The following is a 24,938-nucleotide window of genomic DNA, read 5'->3' as shown; positions in this document are numbered from 1 at the left end:
AAAGACCAGACTGTTAAATTATACCTAGTAGATTGAAGTGAATTTTTTTAAAATGCATTAATGTGGAGCATTCCTCTTTCTCTCTATTGCTGAATCTTTGAGGAGGTTGTAGGATGTAATTCTAAAAACTCTATAGAGTGACACATTCCCTTTTAAAATATCTTGTGTGTGTCAGTAATCGCCACATGACCATATACCCTTCTGATTCTAGTTCCTCAACAGGCGTAATGCAGATATTTGGTTGTTTTTGAAAAGGATTTTATACAGAAAATACAGAATGTTCTTTTACGCAAAAGACAAATAAAGTTGAGGACCCTCTGCAGCAGATAACAAATGGTATTTACTTTACTGTAGTCATCTGTTGGCAGGCTTCATCCAAGATCTCTAGCTCCCTCTTTCAGGGTATGCCCACTACTGGTATAAGCCTTGCTTTCACCATGCTGTGATAAGAGCATGTGACCATGCTCATTCTCCTCAGTTATTTCATGTGGGTCACTCCATTAAAATTTTGGTTCCCAGTCTGATTCAAAGGAAAAGTTCCCACGTCTGATGCTGAGAAACTTCAAAATTTGCCCAGCTGTGTTTGCTGGTGGCATACTACCAGTCAGGACCCATTAAGGAAATGCCCCCACACTTTGAAAACACAGTGTGCTGTATTTTCAGAGTGCTGGAGCTTCAACCTTGATATTAATCACAGACAAAGGGTGAGAAGTTATATTCATTACTTTGTGCGAGTAAGATGGCTGTATTGAAGGGGATCAAGTGCTTGGATTAGCAGTTGTTTCCATCATGTAATGTCATAAAGATTTAGGAAAATGGAGAGCATTTAGGATCTCCTTTTTCAAATAAACCTAACCCCACACCAGCCTCCTCTTTCTTTTACAAACCTATCCCACCGAAAGCAGCTTCTCCCTTCAGCTATAAACCTACCCACAAAGCAGCCTCCTCCTTCAATTAATAGTAACCTCAGAGCAGCCTCTGACTTCAGCTATGAATGTACCCCACCCAAAGCAGCCTTTGAATTCAGCTATAAACCTACCCCACCCAAAGCAGCCTCTAACTTCAGCTGATAGTAACCCCAGAGCAGCCTCTTCCTTCAGCTATGAACCTACCCCACCCAAAACATCCTCCCAACTTCAGCTATAAACCTAATCCCCACAGCAGCCTCTCACTTCAGAGCAGCCTGCTACCACCCAAAGCAATATCCTCATCCATCTATAAATCTAACCATCTAACCCCCCCCCCCCCCAAAGCCACCTTCTCCTTCTCAGGATTTGAGGTCTCCTTTATGTATTATCTGTTGAATGACTACAAATGTGCCATCAATTTCCCTGTGTTGGGACTAAGCCTCAAGGGCTTAGCGTTGCTTAGCATCACTTCTTTCGGCACACACACTCGAACATATACAGTGTCCTGTCAGTTCCTGCAGAGATAGTCCTGTAGGCCTCTGTTTTGTGCTCTGACTTTGAGATCTAGTTTGGAAGTTCATGACTGAAGATGCACTAGTAATAGCAATGACGGCTGTGGCAAGCGGTCCTGCATCTACTTAGTCTCTGGTCATGCCCCCAGATTTAGAATTGGTCTTGCTTTTCTGCAGATGGTGAGATTTGACCAGGCAGGTTAGAGAAGCCAATGCACACCCAAGTCTAACAGATGCTACTGCTTCCTTTGGTTTGAGTTTCCTCCATGTTATAGGTCCAGTGCCTTCTCCAAGTGCAAATCTGCCAACAGCAGGTACCTACTGTGCAAGAATGGTGTGGGCTTACCAGTTTTGGGGTCTGGTTTAAGGAAAGCATCTATTTCTCCCTCTATTTCCTGTGGACAAATAAATTAGAGAGGTCTGTCGTTCCTGCCTCTAATATCAACAGAGATTGTGGTTTGTTTACTTCCAGCACTGCATACAGTTACCTTTGTTTGGGGAAATCCTTGGACTCGTAAGGTTCCTGTGGATTGACTTGCAGAGTGTCTTTTCCTTCACCCTAAAACAGACTTAATTACCATCAATGTAAAAAAGGACAAGGAGCAATAGGTCTTTCTGCCTCAGCGTCTGCTTTGAAGGATTCTCTTCTTTTTTCTGCCTCTCCCCTTTTCGGCATTCATTGGGTGCAGCCAACCTTCTCACTCATACCATCCTTCCACCTACCTCAGGACCTCAGTTATATCATACCAGTCTTCCTAGACATGGCCCTTTGATGTGTACCAGACTCGTCATAGGCCACAGCCTAGGTTAGCCAAACAGTCCACTTATGCTGTGCAGACGAGGCCATAAGAAGGCTGAAACATGCATTTTCACAGCTAGTGGGGCTTGGCTTTATTGGCTTGAATTTATACATAGGTTCATAGGTTCATACTAAGCTAACTGCCCTCGCGAGCCATTGTAAGCCTAGCCAATTATCCCTTGTGAGACTCAAATCCTGCACCTTGTGCTTGTAAGGCAAACACCTTAACCATTAGGCCACGCTCCCAAATCTAACATAACATAACAAAGCATAGCAGCCTTAAAAAGAAATAAAGTCATGGGCATTTAGAACTGCCATATAGCTGAAACACCTGATGTCCTTAAGGGGTCATTTACATATATCCCACGTGCATGTAATATAAGAGGTTTATGGAATCACACAGATGAAACTCTAGCTTGACTAAATTCTTCTTGTAGGTTTTACTGATTGGTTTGTCTGTGTGACCTTTTTAGTCATTGTTTTAGTTTGTTAGTTGGGGTATTTTGCAGACACCCTAATGGTTATGGACATCAGCTGGATATAACAACCCTGTTGTTTCTTAAGGTTAGCAAAACAGCCCACTTATTCTTTGCTGCTGAGGCCATAAGAAGGCTGAAATATGCATAGCCACAGTCACTCGAGTTTGGCTTTATTGCCCTGAATTTGTCCATAACAGACTTGCAAAGAAAACAGTCATGGGTATTCAGAACGGTCATATAGCTGGAACACCTGATGTCCTTAAGGAGTCATTTTCATATATCCCATGTGCCTCTAACACAAGAGGTTTAAGAAATCACACGGTGGAAACTCTAGCTTGGCTAGATTTTTTGATTCCAAAGCAAGGAGATGAAAGTTTTATGAAGTATAAGCAGGTTTCTGGTACCTACACAATACTGCAACTATATTGTAGGGAGAATAGCAAACTAAGGATTGAATTAAACTGTAGGAGAGGGTGGAGTTTTTCTTTAAAAACCATAGCACTGGCCTTTACAAATCATAGCAGAGAGTAAAAAGAAGAGCGCTTTCTTATTTTTTATAATAGATGGTCTTTATATAGTATTGTCAATGTAGATATTGGAATCTTTATATAGGACTAGTATATATACTTAATAAAGTGTGTACCCATAAACAGGTCTGACTTTATGAAGAACATAATAACTCCAGAAGGAGCAAAGTTAAAACTGAGGGCCAAAATCATAGGGCTATGCCTAAATCATAGCAATTGAGAGGTATCCATGCAATGTCTAAAATAGTTAACTTTATTCACCAAGAAATCATTTAAAATATATCATCATATAAAAGCAGACAAACCTATGCACAATATAGACGTACAATCTCAAAGTCCATACTGCGTGCAGACAGTAAGTCAAGACATAGCTTAACAGAATAAAATGCACAGATATTTCAGAAAATAATTAGCCTGCCTCTTCAAAATTATGTGCATAGTCTGTCTGCAATGAGGTCACGATCTGAGACAAACTTTTTTTTGTTGCAGCAGCAGCTGTTTGTATCTTCTGTAGCACATCTGAGAAGCAGTTGTGAATTGTTCACTTTCACAAAGCTAGGAAACTCCACACAAGTGTGGCTGTGATTTAGTTTGCCTCAGCCATTGTATTCAAATAACACACTGCTGTACTCAGCATATTAAAATCGATATTGTAATGTGAATGCAGTGCACATATGTCTGTGTGACTGATATGTGCTTCCTAATCTCTGTGGCTGCGCAGAATTCATCCCAGAAAACTTGATGCTGAAGAGTGGAGCATTCACATTGCCCTAAAAGGACTAAGTTCAAAATCCAAGCATTTATTAGGATATGTTAGTTGTCTGCTGTAGAACCACATTATGTATGTGGAGAATACCCTGCTATCCCACCATGTAAAAAGATTCATGTAAACCAGTTTAAGCAATACTGAGGAAAAACTATCTACCATTCTGTAGCGCTCATACTATAAAGTATATATCACATCCTATACCTCTGGATGTATATTATTAGTGTCAAGCTTGTAATTATTAGACTTGTAAAACATTGAGGAAATTAAATGCAAAAAGTGGATGTAACAGTCTGCTTCTGAAACATTACCACCGAAATTATCCCCATTAACCTGCTCATGCATATGGTATAGTGGCATCATCTCCTTCCTGAATGATGAAATGACTTTTGATACTAGGCCAGCATTCTATGAACCTTTCCAGCGCTAACAAGCATGATAGCTTCTTGGTAATATGCTGTTCAGTCTCCTTCCAGTCCTGATCCAAATGCCAAACATTTCTCTCAGAAGTGTAGTATTTTTGGTCAGTGTAGAAAACTATGTATCGTTAGCAGTAATGTCTCAACATCAGACAGTGCAAGGCCTTGCCTGCTTTCCTCACACAGTTGTGAAGCAAATGACAAACATTTGACTGAAATTATGTGTGGGAACCCATTTTTAAAATGGTTGAAGAATAAACAGTGTTTTCTGTAATTCATGAAAACATTATAGCATAACTTAGGAGACTTTTTGCTTAAGGCTGTCCTTGACTTTTTTGCAAGTATTTCGTCTGCGTTCTCATTGTGGCCTTCATATAAGATTTTTTGTTGGATGATATGCTACTCATAGAAATATTGCTTTACTGCAGGAAATCCAAATTCAGATTTCTTAAAGTGCTTAAAACTAAGCCCTTAAATATTAAAGTGAACTGTAAATCAGAGACAAAAAAAAAAACCTCTAGTGTAAAATAGTAACTGCATATTAATACAGTTTGGGGCAAGAAGAAAAGTAGTTCACCATGGTTATAGTCAGAGCTACATCAAAAAATAAAGATTCATGAACCTTGAACATGAAAATAGAGAACATTAAGATACTAAGGTATAGATCATGATAAAAATAATACCAGAAGTCTTGAGCAATATCTTAGGAATTACTAACAGCCCCATAGTGGGACAGCAGACCTCCCAAGATAGGCAGGAAGGAGCATTTGATGCTTTCAGCTAAGAAAAGACATATAGAAACAAGAACATCATTTGAAGTTAAATGTGAAACCAATGCATCCTCTGCAGCACAGGAATAAAGTGCTGGTAATAATGCTTAGAAGTGTGTACCCATGCTAACTATTTTGCAGAAGATGCAGTGAACTGTTGGTGGCAAGAAGCCAAAGGAATAAGGCATTGCAGTATTCAAGGCAAAAAAAAAAGGTATGAATAGCAGCAGAGAAATCCTCCAGAGGTATCAAATACTTAATTTTGATAATATTCAACAGATAAAATCAAGTTGATCAGACAGTAGCTGACCCCAGATACCCTTTAACCAGCCATCAAGGACTGTCAAGAGTACACACTTTTGAAATAAATTCCACCTTTTTCTCCCTTAAAAATGTAAAAGGAAAGCTGGAAGGCAGATAAATTCCTCAGAGTTGTGTGCATATTTGATGTGTTTAGTTGCAGCATTTTACTGATAACTCAGATGAATTGCCTGCAAGTCATCTGCTAGGGGAAAGAAGGGCACCACTGCATATCATCAACATACCAATAACTATCTCCAGAAAATCATCAAGAGTTGGTACTTCTGGCAACCTGACCCACTTTAAGGCCAGATTTAAAGCAAACACCAAGCATAGCTCTCAGCTGCCCAGATTTGTGTAGAATGTTCAGATTTTTCTTCATATTTTTGGTCTTTTCCTCATAAAAATGTGTGGTTTTCTACCAAATTAGATGATCCAAGGATTGGAGTCACTAAATAATGACATATATTTGAGTTTCAGACTTCACATACTCCAGACAATGCATATTAACACAAATCCTCTTATTTTAATGACTTTCTAAGTTTATTAGAACAATATTTAAAATCTGTCCCTATGTTTGGGTCTCTGTCCCCGTATTATGTCAGGTTTTGTCCAGATGTCTTGCACTAAGAAGTTGAGAGGTATGGTACTAAGACTTCTTTGATCCTACCCCAAAGGACACTGAATAATGGGCATGTTGGAAGGTGTGATGGTCCAGGATGAGAGCCAGAGTTGCCATCATTCCATATCTTCAATTTGAATATGAAGTTGGCATCATACAGCAAGTTGTAGATAATTCCGGACTTTTTGCAGGAAACAGGCAGACAGATGAAAAACAGGCTTTTGCAACCATCCAGTAATTCCAGTATCCAAAAGAATACAGGTATAGAGTCCAAACAAAAGCAGCGGTGGTGACAGTCAAGATGTACCAGGAACCTTCAGTCTTTAAACAAAGTACAAACCCAGTGATTGTGTAATGTTCAGCCGTCAGTGGAGCATTCATAATCCTGGGCCAGGAACTTTTCCTAGATGCAGCAAGATTTACCCACATACCACATGTTTACCCACAAGAGTGAAGATAGAGTCAGTAAATTTTGCCAGACATGCACAATTCCTACATCATTTATGGTTATGTGCTGATAGATACAATAATATTATATACTAAAGTTATTTTAAAAAGAAATGTCTTACTTTTTTAAACTAACTCTGATGGATTCAGTAGGTATTTTTCCTGTCTTGTTTCTCTATTAAACAGAAATGGAGTTGTCTGTGTCATACTCTACCTATCTTCCTTGCATGTGTTTCTTTTTGTGTCATTTTGTATACCTAGTATGTTGACATGTTTATCTACTGCTACTGTGTTGAATTGACGTGAGTCATAATTGTAAATTTTAATGTACTTCAGATTTGTGAGTATTACAAGGTACTTTGAGAGTCTGTGTTGTACAGTCTGCCATCATTTTGTTATACAAACTTGCTGCTTGTGTTATGATTTGCAGTAAGCTCAAATGCATTTTCTTTCTAAGTGAAACTGACTTCTATTTGCAATGGTAATTGTCGTTACCACTGGTAAAAAAGATTTCATTTAGTCAATCACATGTCCCATCTGATGGATATTTTTAGTAGTAGCATGTAATATAATTACACATAGGTCATTATAAATTAAATTAGCATTATAAAATATCATGCTTTATGAACTCTTTATAGTGAGCCTTGTATATTCATGTAATCATTTATTTCCTTAACTGATTACATGATATTGATTTATCTGATTTTAGAGCTAAACCCTGTATGTACTTCATCATTTCCTTAGCTAATGACTAACTTTGCATTTTTGCAGCCATTTTCTGTTCTGCCTCTACTTCCAGCCCTGATACATACGAGTCATAGCATATCTGTTATGTGAGATCCACTTTAAACTCCTAAAAGCAAACTAGATAAGCTCACCAAACATACACCTGCCAGAAATGCAGATGACTCCTCATTCATCCATTTTTCAGGGGGGGGGGTGCCCCCCTGCAACAAACTAAGGCTATATTATTTTCCCAAGCAAGAGTCTTCTGTTCTGGCTTACCTCTCATGTCAGTTTAGTTGTTTGTTTATTTTATTTATTGGCATGTACCATTTGTTTTCTTATATCCAGTGCCATCCAGACAAAGCTAAGTAGTTGATAGCTAAATCTCACTTGGACAAGATATTTTGAGTGATCACTACTGTTTCCTGCTTTTAATTGTGCATTTCACTGAAATGTAGTAAAAACATTCCTCTTCCTGTCATGTTACTGCACTAAGACTGTCTTGCTATTGCCTTCATCAAGAGATTTCCTACTTGTTGTTTAACTGGTTTGTTGTAGCATTGCACTTGTGGGTCTCTTCTGGTGAGGATTTGCAGTAGGAGAACTGGGTTTATTCATCTTGTTGCAGGAGGAATTTCTCTGGTGTATCTGAATTTAGAAATGAAGTGCTTTGAGCACCCTGAAGTTAAGTTAGCTTAAACTATCAGACAGTGGTCAGGTCAAAACCACTAAAAAAAAAAAAAAAAAATGAAAAGACTAGCCTTTTGAGCTATTCAAGCTAAAATACCAAGCAGTAGTAGTTAGAAATATTTGTATATTAAACCCCAAACGATAGTAGTAAATAGTAAAAAATCTTGTTGCAATCAAAATTTCTTCAGTTGTGCAAACAAAAACAGCTTCACATTCTTCGTATCAAAACAATACATTTTCTTGTTGCAATTAAAAATAGCTGTACTTCTTAGTAGCAACAAATCTTTATTGGGAGAAACTTATACAAATCAGCAGGTTTTTTAGGCTTTCATATTTTTCTGGTCTATCTAAGTTGGAAACACACAGAAGAGCTTATAGGGTTGTCGTTTTATTGGCCAAAGGGTTCATTAGTTAGTTTTCTGTTTTTTTCTGTTCTGCTGTATTGGAGCATTTGTGCAGAACTGCTCACAGTCCAACAGCAATTAGCAGTGCCTCGAACAGTACCAAACACATAGGAAGCAAATTTTCCCATTAGAATGGTCCATAAAACTGTACCCTGTATACCAGTAAATATAGAGCAAATATCTTGTGTGGCAGCAAGCTTCAAGCAGCTAGTTGGGTGTTGAGTGGCAGTACTTATAGATATATTAGTATTCAGTACTGTACAGACATTAAAGTTAGTAGAATTTAGTACTTAGCATAATCTGCCACAATAAAGCACCCTTATTGGTCTGCACCAACAAAGCACCCTTAATAGCCTTCTAACCCCAATACACCACCCCCTTATAGCTCACCAATCAAAGGACCAGACAGCATGGATATGCAATTTCTTAACTTCTCTGTAGCCAGCTTGATGGATATGGGCATCTTGAGACAATGTAGCAATTCCCTCATGTTTACCGACAACCACTTAGTCCTTAAAGAAACAGACACAGTATGCAACAGGTTTACTTTCACAATGACACTGGAGTCTAAACTCTCACATACATGCACACATCAGCTAATCAAAACCACAGACACAACCCCCACCTCACATAGCACAAAGCACACACACAGACTTAAGTATGCTGAGGCACTTAAAAGTAGTTTTCCTAAAGAACAAAGGTTGCCTAGACTGTCTGTTGGCAAAGCTTTGCCTCAGCAAGCCCAAAGGCACTCAGAAAAAACACCACCTAACACCACACACACTGAATGAAGCCTCAAACATTAAGCCCATAAGGTAACTAAACACACTCCTCAGTACTCTCATTGTAAGACATACTGATGACCCACTAACTAGGCTGAACAAGGGGAAGGTAATGGTTGGGAGTTGGAGTAATGGTTAAGGTGTTTACTTCAGAGATAAAGAGATACAAGGTTTGATTCTCACTAAGTGGAAATTGGCTAGGCTTAAATAGTCTAAAAGAGCAGCTGTCTGAGTACTTACCCATGAACCTATGAACTTGTAATGGCTAGTTATTTATCTGGAGCCAGGATCTACCAAATCACCTCACTTAAGTCATTACACCACAGGTACCGGTATGATTCCATCATAGTCCATGTAAGTGTAAATGACCTGAGACACCTCCCTGGGCTATATGAGGAGAGACATTATAGAGCTCTCAGATTATGTATCTCAGGCTGGTATGAGCCTAGCACTGAGCAGCATATTACCATCAGCAAAGATGCTGCAACAACACGAGCAAAAAAAAAAGTTGATTTTAACAATTATCTGTCTCTCTGGTGTCATTCTAAGGGGATCCAGTGTTTGTCAGCTTGGGAGGACATGATTAACAGACAATGCTGCTCTTCCAAAATTGGTCAGCAACTACTTCCTCTGGGCTTTCAAATTAAAATTGTATCCACCCCCCATAGTGCCATTTTTAGGCAATGCCAAATTGACAAACCTACTGACATGCTGAAATCAGCTCAAGGTATTACTGCTCAGTGCTAGGAGCCTCAATAAAAAGCTGCACTCCCTCCAAACCCTCGTCACACTCAAGAATATAGACACCTGTGCATTTACCAAGATGTGATTTAAAGTGGCAGAGACTACCCTAGCAGTGCAAAGTTTCAGTGCCTTCCACCCTTTTAGACCAGTAGCTGCAGAGACAGATGCTAAAGGTGGAGGTGTCTTAATATACATCAATAACAAGCATACCTCTAGGTTGACTAAACAAGGTGACACACTGGGGTTCCTCCATGTGCAGATCCTCATATTTAAAATCCTGTACAATGTCCTTGCCAGGTATAAGTCACCTTCCATGTCCCCAGAACCTCACAGTACATACTTGTACTTACAAGACACACTTACCATGCAACCTAACCCCCTACTCATGGGAGACTTTAATTAGCCCTCTATAGACTCAGAATCCTACACAGCCTCAAATCTACAGACACAGATTTCTGTAATTTGTAAATACAAACACCCTTGACCAATTAGTGAATATGCCTACTAGAGGCTCAGATAAACTGGACCTTGTATTCACAAATAGGGGAGAATGCCCCCCCCCCACCATGTCTAATCCTCCCTTGTAAGGTCTAACAATAAGGCTATCTCCTTTGAAATCAAAATCAGCTTAAGTGATCAGGTTTGTCAAATTTCAGTTCCCCTCCAAACCTTGCAAACTCAGTAGCCTACGCTGAATTGCTCTCAGAAACTCTGTGCAGTAATGTTAGTAAATGAACAGAGGTAAGCCCAGAACTAGCCCCAGAAACAAACCACCCTGGTGGCATCCCAAATTAAACAGGGTGTACAACAAAATTAAAAAAAATATGGCTCGCCTTCATAAAGATGTAAACTCTCTCATCAAATTAAACATGTAACATAGAGGGTTAATTAGGTCAAACAAAGCAATCTTTGAGATTAAAATAGCCTCTCAGGTGAAAGTTAACCATGAGTCCTTCTTCAGCTATGTCAGAAACCTCAAGGGCAGCAGACAACAAAGTGCTGAACTGGTGGTTAATGGGGCCTCATTCACTGAGCCTGATGATGTAGGGAACCTGTTACCAGACAAATTAAATTCCAGCTTTACTCCCAGTCCCACCCAACCACCCCCCAAGAAATACCCTCAAAAATAATCCCACCTACTGTAACTAGAGAGCATGTACTGGCTGAGATTGCTAAAGTCAAGAACACAGCATGGATAGGCCCTGATAACATCCCGGGATGCCTCCTGAACAGTCTAAAATATGACTTATTAGGATCCCTGGAGTCACTACGTAGCTATAGTCTTAAAACAGGATTTGTGCTACGAGAATGGAGGAAAGGAACGGTCATCCCCATTCATATAAGAATACCTTCAACAGATCATAGAAACTCCAGACCCATTAGTTTGACTAGTCTTATTTGCAAAGCCATGGAAAGAATTATCATGGAAATTTTCACCAAGGATATAACAGAGCTCCAGACACTGGATCCGTCCCAGTTTGGCTTTGTCAAAGGAAGGCCATACTTATTAAACCTAGTGGACTTCTTTAAAAATGTCACTAAGGCAATGGATGAGGTGAAAGCAGTGCATACTGCTTGCCTAGATCTGGCTAAAGCACTTGATATAATACTTGAGCATTGTCAAGAAAGTTACAGAACAATGCATAAACCCCTTTATAATACACTTGATAGCTAGCTGGCTCACGGATAGGACCCAAGACATTAGGATCATTGATGCCACCTCAGCAAAGAGGAAAGTCACAAGTGTAATCCCTCAGGGCTGTGTGCTGGACCTACTCCTCTTTGGTATCTGCTTCTTAGAAGCAAACCCAATGTCCGAGGCTTCTGGCTGACCAAGTTCACAGATAACTGCAAACTAGGAGCAGTTATTGAATCTCTCTAAGATAAGAATATCTATCCTTCAGGAAGATCTAACACAGACAAGTCCTTGGTGCCAAAGCCATCGTTTAAACTCAGTGCCAAGAAATGCATTATAGTACCTTTTGGGAAGTAAGCCACACTGGGTAACTACAGCAACAATAAATGTTGATTCAGTAGTCAGGGATCTGGAAACTCAATGAGATGGTAATCTATATTTTGACCAACATGTGCTCAAGGTAGTAAGAAAATCTTTCTGTGTTGTGTAATGTATAAGTAAGGGCATCTTGGTCCAGAGAGGTCATCATTCCACACAGGGAGTAAACACACTGCCCTTCTCTGATCACCTTAAAGCCAAGTCTCTTTACTCAGTATCATACAGACTTCTGAGAAGTTATCTTTGTCTGGCATACAAGGCATCCCTGAACCCTGCTTTGATGAACCTTTTGCACATCTGCAAAAGAAACAGCATCAGAACTACTACATTTAAAGACATAGGTTTTGCTTGTGACATAAATAGGACATATTGGAGAGACAGATATGTTTCTCAGAGAATTCCCATTCTCTGGAATAGGCTCCCCATCCACTTGATGCAGAGTTCCTCCCTAACTCTGTTTAAGGGCAGTGTGGACCAATGGATGGGTAATCGGAAATTACCTCTGGTATGGCACCTGTGTCTCTGATGGACAAAGCCAAGTCAGTAAATCATCCCCTGTATAAATCAAATTTGTGGGTCATATATGAGTATCACAGCTAGGCTTATAAGGGTCCTGGTTGTCATTAGCCTAGTATACACCTATTATGAACTCATGGGAAAGTCTGACTGGGCCAAAAGTACCTATTTTCATGGGAGGCCCTGGGAGAAAAGCTCAAGATGCATAAAAAATGTACATGGTTAACAGTATGCCAGAGTATCAAACATGTTTGCATTATACATACAATAACATTTAGAAATAAATAGTAAAGCATAATATAATTAGATAAATAGCTTCAATAAAAATGTCAGGTCTGGAATACTAGAAAAGATAATCAATAGGGAATTATGTAGAGATTTAAGAAAGAAAGGATGGAATAGAAGAAATTGGACTTGTTTTTTTAATAAAAAAGGGTTGGAGTAAATAGATCCAAAATAGCAGTGTAGTGAGGAGGAGTTGAAGGACAGGAGAGGTATGAAGAAGGATGAAGGTATTAGTTCAGGAGGGAAGGAAGGAGGAAGATTTTGAGCAGAAAGTAGATTAGTAGACGATACAAAAAGAAAGTAGATTAGTAGGGATGAGTAGTCTAGAAATAGAGTAAGATAGATATAGTCTTTAAGCATTTGCATTTTGGGATCATTTTTATTACATTTCTGTAACTCTTTCGGTTACTTTTCTCATCTGTCACAGGTAACAGAATTGCAAGGTTAAGTGTCCTGCTCATAATAGTCAAATATCATTGCTCTAAGTTGTGTAAAGATCCACTATGTGTTGTCAAAGTAAAACCTCCACCTCCCCTAACAACAGAGCGGAGGAATCAAACTTGTCCAAAAACACACACCAAAGCTGCAGATGAACACCATTAAAACATTTTTCCGGGGTATGTGGCAAGTTGCCAAGCATCTCTCATATGGAGGTCTTTACCCTTCATACCTCCTTATTTATATGTACTAACTCTACAATCACACAACTTCAAGGAAAAGTGAAAGTGTCAACAACTTCATCTCATTAATGTATTAATGACATTTTTCAAAAACATCTGCTATGGTTAACATTTTTTTTCTGTTTGGGCATATCTTCTTTAACAGTTAATAATATCTCTTACATACAAGCACTTGGCTTATCTTCTTGTAAATTACACCAAGTTCATTTTGGATTGCATCTGTATGTATTTTGACTTCCTTAATCATATCAAACCATTTTAACATTCTGCCACTAACTGTCTGAACAATTTAAAGCTGTTTTCCTCCCCTTCACTCCAGTAACTTCTGCATTTTGTTTAAGTAATCTCTTTAACAATCCACTTATTTCTAGCATATTCAAACTACTTTAAAGTTAGATTTCAACTAAAATACTATCTAAGAGAACAGTTTAAATGCAAATCCCAAAATGCTGTATATATCACACAGCTATTCAAGCCTTCTTTTACAGGTAATTACTATCATTATACAATCTAGATTGATCATTTATACACAGTTACCTTAAGGATTTTGCATATTTAAAAGTGTATATGTATTAATAGGCATGTTTCACAGGAAATACCGCGTCTATGGCATTGCCTTCCACTCCACATAAAGCAAAATACTTCTCTTACTCTATGTAAACATAATTTGGATGAACTGTAACTTCACCCCAGGTTCAGCACCCCCCTGTCCCTCATGACTAGGGGAAGTACGTAAATGTCCCAACATATCCTTGTTCTGCCCACGTCTGGGTTATTTGTATACAAAATATGAAGGCTACAAATTACCAGAGGAATATAAGGCTAAGCCTCTTCAGATCCTCACTGATCAAAAGCATAATACGTATGCATGAACCTTTAAAACTATGTAATTGGTCTCTGTATTTGCTGCATAGGATGCTGCATTGCCTTATTTGTATTATTTCCTTAACAAATTTGATATTAGGTTCATAGGTGTGTACTAGGCTAATGGCCCTGTAGCCTAGCCCATAGGATTACTCTGGCATTGTGCCACCCAACCTTAGTTCCCAGTGCCTCTGTCGAGTAAACCCACTGGAGTTATCCCTGTGGTGAATTTTCTATTTCCCATCCACTCACCAAGATTTCTCTTAAAGAGGGCCAGTGAGGTGCTCTGCTTAACATGTATGGGGAAGTCAAGTAAGTTTTTTCTTTTTTTCTTTAATGTTTTCAAAGTTTTACAACTTCAAACATATGAGTTTGACCATATGGTGTTCGAAGTTGTAAAACTTCGACAGCGTAATTGGAACCCAATGTTAATCATATGAATTACATTCTAAATATATTACAAGGGAACTTGTTTCTAGATTTAGTTTTCTTGCGCAGTCATAAATTAGACTGAACAAATAACAGGTGTAAACCAGGAAATAAGAGAGATTAAGAAGAGAGGGATGTGGGGCGATGTACTTATTCAGTAATTAAATCAGTTTGTTATGCTGTATATCATTAGCAATATATGGATGGCCTTTTAATCATCTGAGCAGCAGTTCTGTAAAACATTTCCTTTGCTGAGAAAAAAACAAAATAAAAACTTGGTCTGGGAACTCAATATTCTCTGGTAGGCAAATTAAATGTACTTAGCTTGAACTCTTCTCATTCATTCATTCATTCATTCACTCCAATGGAGCGCAGGAAATTTGCACTGGAACTTCACGGAGCCTAAGCCTTTTGACAGAATTAAATTGTCCTCACATTTTAAAGAAGTGCTCGTATTTCTGGAACCGCAGGGTTTATGCAAGAAGTATCGATAGCAAATTCTTCAGCACAAAATATTTTTATAGTGGTAGTATCCTTTAGGTTCTAGGTCTTAAACTGAATTTTATAAGTCACAGTAAACACAGTAACCGTTACATTTGTAATATTCAGTAAACGATGTACAATATCTCAGCAACCACTCAAGTTACACACATACTATCAGCAGCTTTTTATTCACATCACTGAAAGCTTTCATATGAGGCTTAGGAGTTCTATCTGTTTTACTTCGTTGTTGAGATATTTAGAAACATGAAAATTATATTTAATTCCAAAGCTACCTCCTTCAATACCAACTCCTTCTCAATTACCAGCCTAAATAACACACCCCTAGAACTAGTCTCTGAAACTAAGCTATTAGGAGTACTAATTGACAATCGACTTAGTTACAATTCCCATCTACTACTAAATATAAAAAAACCCCATCAAAAACTAGGCATGCTCTACCGTCAGAACCAATACCTTACAAGCTCCTCCAAAATCACACTCGCTCTCTTTCTCATTCCCTCCCTTCTCTATGGTGCTCCATTACTGACTAATCTTCAGGCCTCCCTAAAACAACTTTCTTCCTGCTATAACAAAATAGCCAAATTCACAGGTCCTCTACCCACCATTGTTCTTCCCTTCAAAAATTAAACTGGCTTGAATTACCAAATCAGCTTACATATATTCAGTTGACTTTAGCTCATTTCCAGTCCTTCTCTTTGTCCCTCCCTGTCTTCTGCCTTCAGAATGCACCTACCAAACAGAGTCCTAAGGTCTAACAACCAAAACCTATTAATAGTATACAGACCATGTCATCCCCCAGGCAAACACTTACTATCTTTTAACCTTGATGGAACTCACTTCCTCCATCCATTCGTACTATCACTAACAAATACATGTTCAAAAAATCACTTCATACATATCTAAAATCCCAATGGGATTGTTCTTGCTCCCTCCCCTCATAGATCTGTAACATTCCATCTCCGCTCACACTTATCCTATTAAAGCTTATGTTTCCTCACTATAGTTATTTAACAAAGGCCCTCTGAGTTTCTTCTTCAATAACTTCCCTGATTGCATATCTCAATACTGTTTTTATTTCTGAATGTTTCCCAAATTTATGCCTAATGTATTAATGTTTTATCTCTACTCTGTATAATTGTCTTGTAGTTATAGCATCTACTTAATTCCCCATCTTTGAATGTTTCTCAAATTTAAGCCTAAATGTATTAATTTTTATCTCTACTCTGTATAATTATCTTGTAGTTATTGTATGTACCTAATTTTGTCTACATTGGAGCTTTTCTCCCCAGGACTCCATTGAAAACGGGTTCTTTTGGCCCAATGGACTATCCTGGTAAACCAACTGCAAATAAATAAATAAATAAATAAATTATATCTAGAAAAAAATTAATATTGTAAAACAACAGTTAATATCTACTTACCTGCACTGACAGAGGTCAAATATTCATGCAGTTGAGTTTGCCATTGTGTAAGCTTTAAGATGAAATCTTTTAAAACCTTGTACATAGCATGGTTTTGGAATTATTAATGCAAATATGAACAAGCAATAGTTGATGCATAATGGCGTCAGTAGGAGTTGACTGAAGATGCACCTGGGGGCATCACTAGGATGTAATGAGTTAAGGTGAATTAGCCAAAATCCATGGTTAACATCTGGTGCAGAAACATAATTTGCACCTGGCATAGCTGGTCACTTCTTCAGTTATAAGAAGCACATAATGGTCCTTCTTTATTACTTTATTAAGATCTTACGGCTGTGGGCATATACAAATTTTATCATAGGTTCATAGATTCATAGATCTGTACTAGGCTAATGGCCCTGAAGCCTTTACAAGCGTACCCATAGAAGTGCCCTGGCATCATGCTGCCCGACATTAGTTCCCAATGCCTCTATCAGTAGAGCCACTGGAGTGATCCCCGAGGTGAACTTTCTGTTACCCATCCACTCATCAAGATTTCTCTTGAAGAGGGACAGCGAGGTGCTCTGCTTGACATGTATGGGAAGTCTATTCCAGAGCATGGGTAGTCTCTGGGTGAAGCACCTGTCCCTCCAGCATGTTCTGTTGAGTGTGGTAATGAGGTTTGTGGAGTGTGTGGTGCAGAGAGATTGATATTTCTTTAGATGTAGCATTTCTAACAGAGCTGAGTCAGACATGGCTTTGTAAGTCGAGCAGAGATTGCCTCTTAAGTAGGTGATATGAGACAGAGAATAGCTGGAATCTTTTGAGTCTGTCCATGTAGGATATGTATTTAATGCCTAGGATCCTCTTTGTGAGGTACTTCTGCGGCCTATCCAGCTATTGCAGGTGTCTAGTGAGGTACATGCCAGATAGGGCATTATACTCAATGATTGTTCTAATGAGGGACGAGTAGAGAGAGACAATGACTTCTTTCTTCCTGGATGCAAAACCCTTGGTAATGAGATGTGCCACATAGAAGGACTTTCTGACCACAGTGGCAATGTGGTGGTTGAGGGAGAGGTTGCTGTCAACCTGCATCCCCAGATCTCTTATAACACCTTCAGTGTTCAGTGGGCTCCCATCGACGTGGTAATTAGTGGGAACTGAGTTTTTACCAAAGGAGATGATGACACATTTTTTGGCATTAAGCTTAAAGCCATGGTTTCAACACCAGTCATTGGTCTTGGTGAGGCCTTTCTGTAGGATGTCTGCATCACTTGGGGATTTAATAATGACTCCCAGCTTGCGGTCATCTGTGACCTTGGTCAGCCAGAGTCCGTTTGTGTTGGCCTGGATGTCTGATAAGTAAATGCCGAACAGGAGAGGACCCAGAACCGATCCCTGTAGGACTCCACTCGTGACTGGTTGGCAGTCTGACTTGGACTTAGCTACTTTCACACTGTGTGTTCTATCTGTGAGACAATTTGCAACCCACCTAGTGATATAGGGGTTGATGCCTAGTTTGGTGAGTTTATCAATAATTTCCAAGTGAGGAATGGTATCAAAGGCCTTGGCCAGATCTAGGTAGGCTGTATGCACTGCCTTACCTTCATCCACAGCCCTGCTGACTGACTCAAAGAAGTCAACCCGGTTGAGCAGTCATGATGTCCCTTTCACAAAGCCAAACTGCATGGGGTCCAGAGTTTGGAGATTTCCTATATCTTTGTTAACCAGGTCCATGATGATGCACTCCATAGCTTTACATATCAGACTTATCAGGCTAATGAGACGATAATTGGAGAGGGATGACTGTAGCATTACGCCATTCAGTAGGGAGAAAGCCTGAGGTGAGGCTGTGTCTGAACAGGGCACACAGATGTGTGGTGCAAGTTCGCTTTGTAGTTCATGTAGAACACAGCCAGGGATATTATGGGGTCCCATGGAAGCTGTATTCATGGCTTTGGACAATGCAGCTTTAACCTGTGCTGCAGTAATGCTGGGTACCTGGCATTCTTCCAGTATTGTGATTGGTCTTTTAGGGGGGATAGTGTAGTAAAGTTGGCACTGAATCTGTCAGCCAGTATGTTGGCAATATCTGTTGGCTCACTGTAGGAGGTACCATTGTGCAGTAAGTCAGAGCAAATCTGGATTTTGCTGTGGAGGTTCTTGATACAACTATAGAAGGCTTTGTGATTGTTTTTAGTGTCTGCCATGATTCTGCCTTCATAGCTGGCTTTAGAGGATATGCTGAAGGATCTCAACTTTTTGTTGAGGCTAATAAGGGAAGTTTTCCAGTCTTGTGACTTCACCTTTTTCTGCATCAGCTTCTTCCTTCTGTTGTAGAGTTTATTAATGACTGGGGACCACCAGATTGGCTTCCTTTTTTAGGAGGAGAGCATCTTGTTTCTGTCAGGTATCGCTCGTTCCATGCATTTATTTACATGTTCGTACAGTGCATTGGTGTATGCTTCTGCAGTCATGCAGCTATTTTCCATTGCATTGGTGCCGTGAAGTTAGCCACCTCTGTTTTTAGGAGTCCAAAGTCAGCTTTGGAGAAGTTTTTCAAGGTGGTTACTTTTGGGGGGGGAGGTGTGGGTGAGATGTGGATTTTCATGGTGATTAGTTTATGGTCAGATCTGATCAGGGAGGGTTTGACGTTTTCCCAGTTGATGGAGGGGTAGTTGAAGTCTCCTACTATGAGAGTGTTGGGGTGGACATTGATAGATTCCAGGGTGCTCAGGAACATGGAGTGAGAGCCAAGGGACATGGCTGGGGACCTTTATCAGGATCGCTGTATTACCCAATGTTAGTTGTACCTGAAGTATCTCAGATGCATTGTGCTGGGCTACTAGTCTGGAGGTGTGCATATCCTTTATGAATATGGAGACACCACCATCTTTGGAGCTTCAATCCATGTTCCGGGGCCAAAAGGTGTGGAATGAGTTATAGCCTGGTAGTGTAGGGGTGCTTTCTGCCACTTTAAACCAGGTCTCCATTACAGCACAAATGTTGATGTTCTGCATTTTGAGGAGTGCTTTGAGTGAGTCCATCTTGAGATTTAGACTTCTAGCATTGAGCATCATGACCCTCAGATTGCATTTATTTGTAGCTGTTATGATGGTAATTTGGTCTTTGGAACACAGCATAAAAAGGCACTATAGGGGTGGCAAGAGCCTTAGCCAATACCCAGAAACCAAGGGGTGACAGATGCAGGCCATCTCTGGCAAAACATCGTGGTCTGTCAGTCATGTCATCCCAAGCAGACAGATACTGTATCACCTTAGAATGACACCAGAAACTTAGCCAATTGTTGAAGTCAATCAGTTTTTGTTTGTACTGCAGTGTTATTCGGGGTGATGGTAGGATACTGCTCAGGGCTAGTGTCATACCTGCCGGGCCACATAATCCGAGAGCTCCACCATGTCTCTTTTCATGTAGTCCAGGGAGGTGCATCTCAGGTCATTTACACCCACATGGGCAATGACAGAGTCATATTTGTACTTGTGGAGTGATCTGAGTGCGTGTATTATGTGTTGGATTCTGGCAGCTGATAGACAGCTGACTGTTACCTTCTCTAGTGAGTGGAACATGTGTGTGCCTCACTATTGAGTCACCTATGATTAGTGTATTGGGCAAGGTGTTTAGCCTTAGGGGCTTAGGTTGAGGAGCACACTGTGGATGTGAGCTATGTGTCCTGTGGTTTGCACTGTTTTGTGGTGGTAGAGTATGAGAAAACAGTGCCAGCAAATATATAAATAATTCAGTCAAGCAAAACTTAAGACAGTGCAGAACTCTGAACAGTTGAAAATAGCCAAAAATATACTTATCAGCTCTATATTTTCAGATTGTTTGAGAAGCCCACTTAGAACACAAGGAGATTCTAGCAATGGTAGATTCAAGCAAAGTGTTTTTTTTGTTATAAAGTGGAAAGGGAGAAAGGAGGAACAGAAGATAATTCAAGGTTAAGAAACTAAATGGGTTGGTCTTATCAGATGTACTCTCTGTATTAGGTAGAATGAGCTAATGATACTAGACTGGGAGGAGTCTCCCAGGTCAGATTTACAGTAAGGACAGGCAACTGCAAAATCGCAAAGTATAAGAACAGCTACTAGCTACACTATTTTAGGCAGAAAACACTTACAGAAATGTTTGACAGCAGAAAAACAGCAGTGAGCCACTAAATTAAACTTTTAAACAAATACAGGAGCAAGGAGACTCTAGAGAATGTTTTTAATGTCAAATAAATCATTTATATGATGCACACATTGGCAGGAAATCAGAATAAACAAACAGATGATTAACAAATGGTGAAAATTTCCAATTAATACCTTTCATACAGTGAAACTAGCTAAAAAAGCTTTACAAAAACTGTGTGACAGTAAAAGCCTTATTTATCAGGCTTCATAATACAGTTCATCCAGTGAATCGGTGCAGTATGCTTCTCAATCACAGTCATGAGCTCAGTTACCCTCACCACATTTTAATTTCTGTTCCTTGGGGGGGTAGTGAAATATTCTTTGTTGCATGCAGCAGTGGTAGCCCCATGAGCTCTATTTGAAGTGTCTTAACTCTTGGCAAACAGGCCTGACCAACAAAAAAGTCTTAATATTTATAAAATGAATAATTTTATATGTGTAAAGTATGACTTTGTTTCACCATACTAAGTTTCTGATCTGTCAGACAACCCAGTATGGCTGTAGCTTTCATAGGAACTTTGAAAGTGAATTTTAGTAAGAACTTCTAACGTAATGGCTTCCATTCATGATGTAAGTAAGGAACTTTCATACAGATAGCTTCAGTTTACTGTTTTTCCAATGCTGTGTACAATTTAAGACACCACTCTCTGATCATTAATTCTGTGCTTTTCTTTTCCAAGATTTCTGTCTGATGCCTCTTGTCACAAATTCTGTAATTTTCTTTTTTGCACATGTTAATACCATCTACCAAGTCAACACTTCTGTCCACAAACAAGTTATGGCTCTGTTCAATTGTATGAGTGTTTTTCAGTTGTGTATTTATTTTATTTTATTTTTTTCATTTTACATAGCTTAGTAAATGATTTCTTTTGCCACAGCTTTTTCATACTAGATTTATCACTGGATAGTTATTTTTATTATATTTATAAGTACAGCACTTGCAGAATTTCTCAGCAGCACATTTTTCATGCCTTTTACACTTCTCATCACTCCTGCAACTCATTTTACCATATTGCACTTATTTTCTGCTTTCCTGGCTCTCACGCAGTTCTGGACAGTTCTGTTTCCTCTGTGATCTGTTTCAAACAAGACTGATTTCAGTTTCTGTATTGACATCATTCACTTTCTCTAGCATTAAATCTACTTTTTGGTGTGATGTGGTTCTCATCTAATTATTTGTGATAGTACAGTTAATTCTGCCTGTCAAAATTAGTCTTATAACTCACAAAACTCATAAAATGTAATACAGTGGAATATTTTTTTCATATTTCAGTAACTCTGAAATTTCCATCTCACCGCTGCAGTATTATGTGTGTCCTTCCCTCTCAGAACTCAGATGAAATAAAAAAAGGACTTCCTCCTCTCAGATATGCATAAATGCTGCAGGTTTTTCCAACATCATGGTCACATTAAGGAACAGATCAAATTTCTGGATCCACAATATTCATTTTCAGACATATTACCCATTAAGGGGAAATATATCAACTGGTGTGCTGGACCACAGCAGAGCTAGTCACCCTGTGGTGTGAACCTTGCCTCTAGATTATTGTCACTGTTAAAGTGACACCCCGACCCCATGATCAAAAATGGGAAAAGGGGTTGTAGGTGGAGGGATGGTGTACTGGTCCTTGAACCATCTTTAGCACTGACCTGGGCCACAAGGCCAAGGGAATGTAATATATATATATATATATATATATATATATATATATATATATATATATATGTGTCTGTGTAATTTTGTATGCATAGATGCATACTCCTATAAATTTATAACCTGGCCTGTATCTGTAAGTGGTCTATTGTGATCAGAGTACTTCCTGGGTAAGCAATCTAAGTAAATATTTATATATCTATATCCATCTATATATTTATATGTACCTGTCTTTCTCTTGATGCGTGCACACACACACACACACACACACACACACACACACACACACACACACACACACACACACACACACACACACACGTGTGTGTGTGTATAGACAGAACCCCCCCCCCCCATACAGAAATTGCATACTCTGAAGCCCTGTCTTAACATTGCAATTCCTAGAAATGAGAAATAGATACAGATAGTAGTTAAGTGGAAGGTAACATATTTGTACATGAAGTGCATACGTACAGAGTTACATAAAGTACTTTACTTTGATTAACGCTAAGCCCATTAAACAGTTTATATGTACATATGTATATATATATATATATATATATATATATATATATATATGTGTGTGTGTGTGTGTATATAAATGTATAATACACATATACATACTTATGCACACATGTATATACTTGAACCACAACAATATTTGTTTAGTCAAAACATGATGTAAACAAATGAGAGCAGTGTAGCACCAACATGAAACATTATACCTGAAAGAAATTGCCAACAGTTAAGCTCGTCAAGGCTGTACTATATCACTTAAGAATACTTACCTGAATAAATTTGAGTATACCTCAAATTTCTAATGAGAGAATACCCTCAAGTGATATATGTCAGTGGTATGTCTGTCAGTCAGCAAAAACATATAGGTTGTCAGGCTAGCATGATTGTAGTGCATTCACCCTTAACAAATAAAAGTTATCATCAGGTATATAATTGTGCATTTTATTGCTTGACATAAGGTAAGAGGTAACATTACTACAAATATGTACAAGTTCAGTACTACATGAGAAAACAAAGATATAATTGTGCCTCTTAGCAGATGCATACATCAAGTTATTAGTTATGACACTCATATAGTGATGTAACACAAATGGCCTCCGTCAGTGTTACAGTATGCAATAGTCATTGATAATATTAGCATCCTGGTATGCATGGCTTTTTTTACATTTTTGTTTCAATACTCCTATTTCAAAGTATGGATGTTTCCTATCAACAACATATATCCGTTAGCTTTTGTTAATTTGACCATAAATTTCATTTCCTCTCTGCTTTTACTGGCTGGTGTGAGTTAAGCACAGAATTATCATTTTGTGAAATCACTCCTCTTCACCTATTTAAATTTATTGGCCATCCTACTGTATTGCATAGTACCAGAATACAAAAGTGCCCATCTCCTTTCAATCTATCTTGCTCTTTTAAAAATAGTGGCTCTCCACTAAAACGTAACATTTTATGCAGCTAAAACATAAGTTACCCACTTTCATATCTAACTGCTTAGTGCACACTGCAGTGTTTAGTATAAACCTTTTATTTATCTTACCTTTAAGCATCTATTGCAAAACCACCAGTTATTGGAGAGCCCACATTCTGCCTCTCAGTAGCCATCTTGGGATTAGTACTTCTGTTTTCTCCTGGTGAGAGAAGGAGTCCAGTGACATTCTTTCTTGGAGACTGCTGATCACCAGTAAGCCTAATAACTGCTTTATAGGTGACAATTTGGAATCTGTGCTGATATTCTGATCCTGGTGAGAGTAGGAGCAGAGTGCATTGATTCATGATTGTTTCTGGTTGGAGACTGAGTGTCTTTGTTTATCGTACCTGTTTGGTCTGGTTGCTATTTGAGGCATCTACCAGAAAAAGGCTACAAGCCTACAGATCCCTGCATCGTCTGGGACAAGACTGTGGATCACCAGACAAGCTGTGGCCTGCTTCGCTTCTTGGGATTGGTGCTAACATTTTGCTTCTGGTGAGAGAAGAAGCAAAGGAGTATTGTACCCCAGCAGAGTAAAGCTGTGCTGAGACCAGCATTAGTAGTAGCCAGGCAGTAGCCATTCATGCGACTCCCCTCTTTTCATCATTCTTGACAAGTTATTTTTTTGTTTTCAGTAAGTACTGCTTGATTTGTTTCTAACTTCAGAATATCTGCTTAAATAATTCATCCTTAAATTTTCAGGGTCTATGTATTAGTTTCCCCTCGAGTGTTTGGCAGTGCCCTGTACAGACTCAGGCACCTTTAGTGACATTTTTCCTGTAAAAGCACAATTGAAATTTCTCCAATATCTAGTTGCACACAGGACAACTAGTTTACAGTGACAACCACTGTCCACATAGTTGCAAACAAGATACTCCTCACAGTGATTGATATTCTCACTCCAACAGTCTAATCAATAAAAAAGGGTCTGTTGCCATGGATATGAACTTTCCTACCGTCTCAGTTACTGACTTGGTAGATATGGGCATCCGGAGGCAATGTAGAAATTGCC

At 39.0% G+C, this 24,938-nt stretch overlaps 1 protein-coding gene across 1 annotated transcript in view; it reads left to right on the top strand.

Moving 5' to 3' along the window:
* The window catches only part of LRRK1 (leucine rich repeat kinase 1), a 2,417,153-nt gene that overhangs the window by 1,775,433 nt on the left and 616,782 nt on the right, over positions 1 to 24,938 (top strand). The window lies entirely within an intron of this gene.

This window comes from Protopterus annectens, chromosome 7.part1, assembly GCF_019279795.1.
Source record: "Protopterus annectens isolate FY-2018-M chromosome 7.part1, PAN1.0, whole genome shotgun sequence".
Lineage (NCBI taxonomy): Eukaryota > Metazoa > Chordata > Ceratodontiformes > Protopteridae > Protopterus > Protopterus annectens.
The sequence above is the reverse complement of the archived record's forward strand: the minus strand, read 5'-3'. Positions and strand labels throughout refer to the sequence as shown.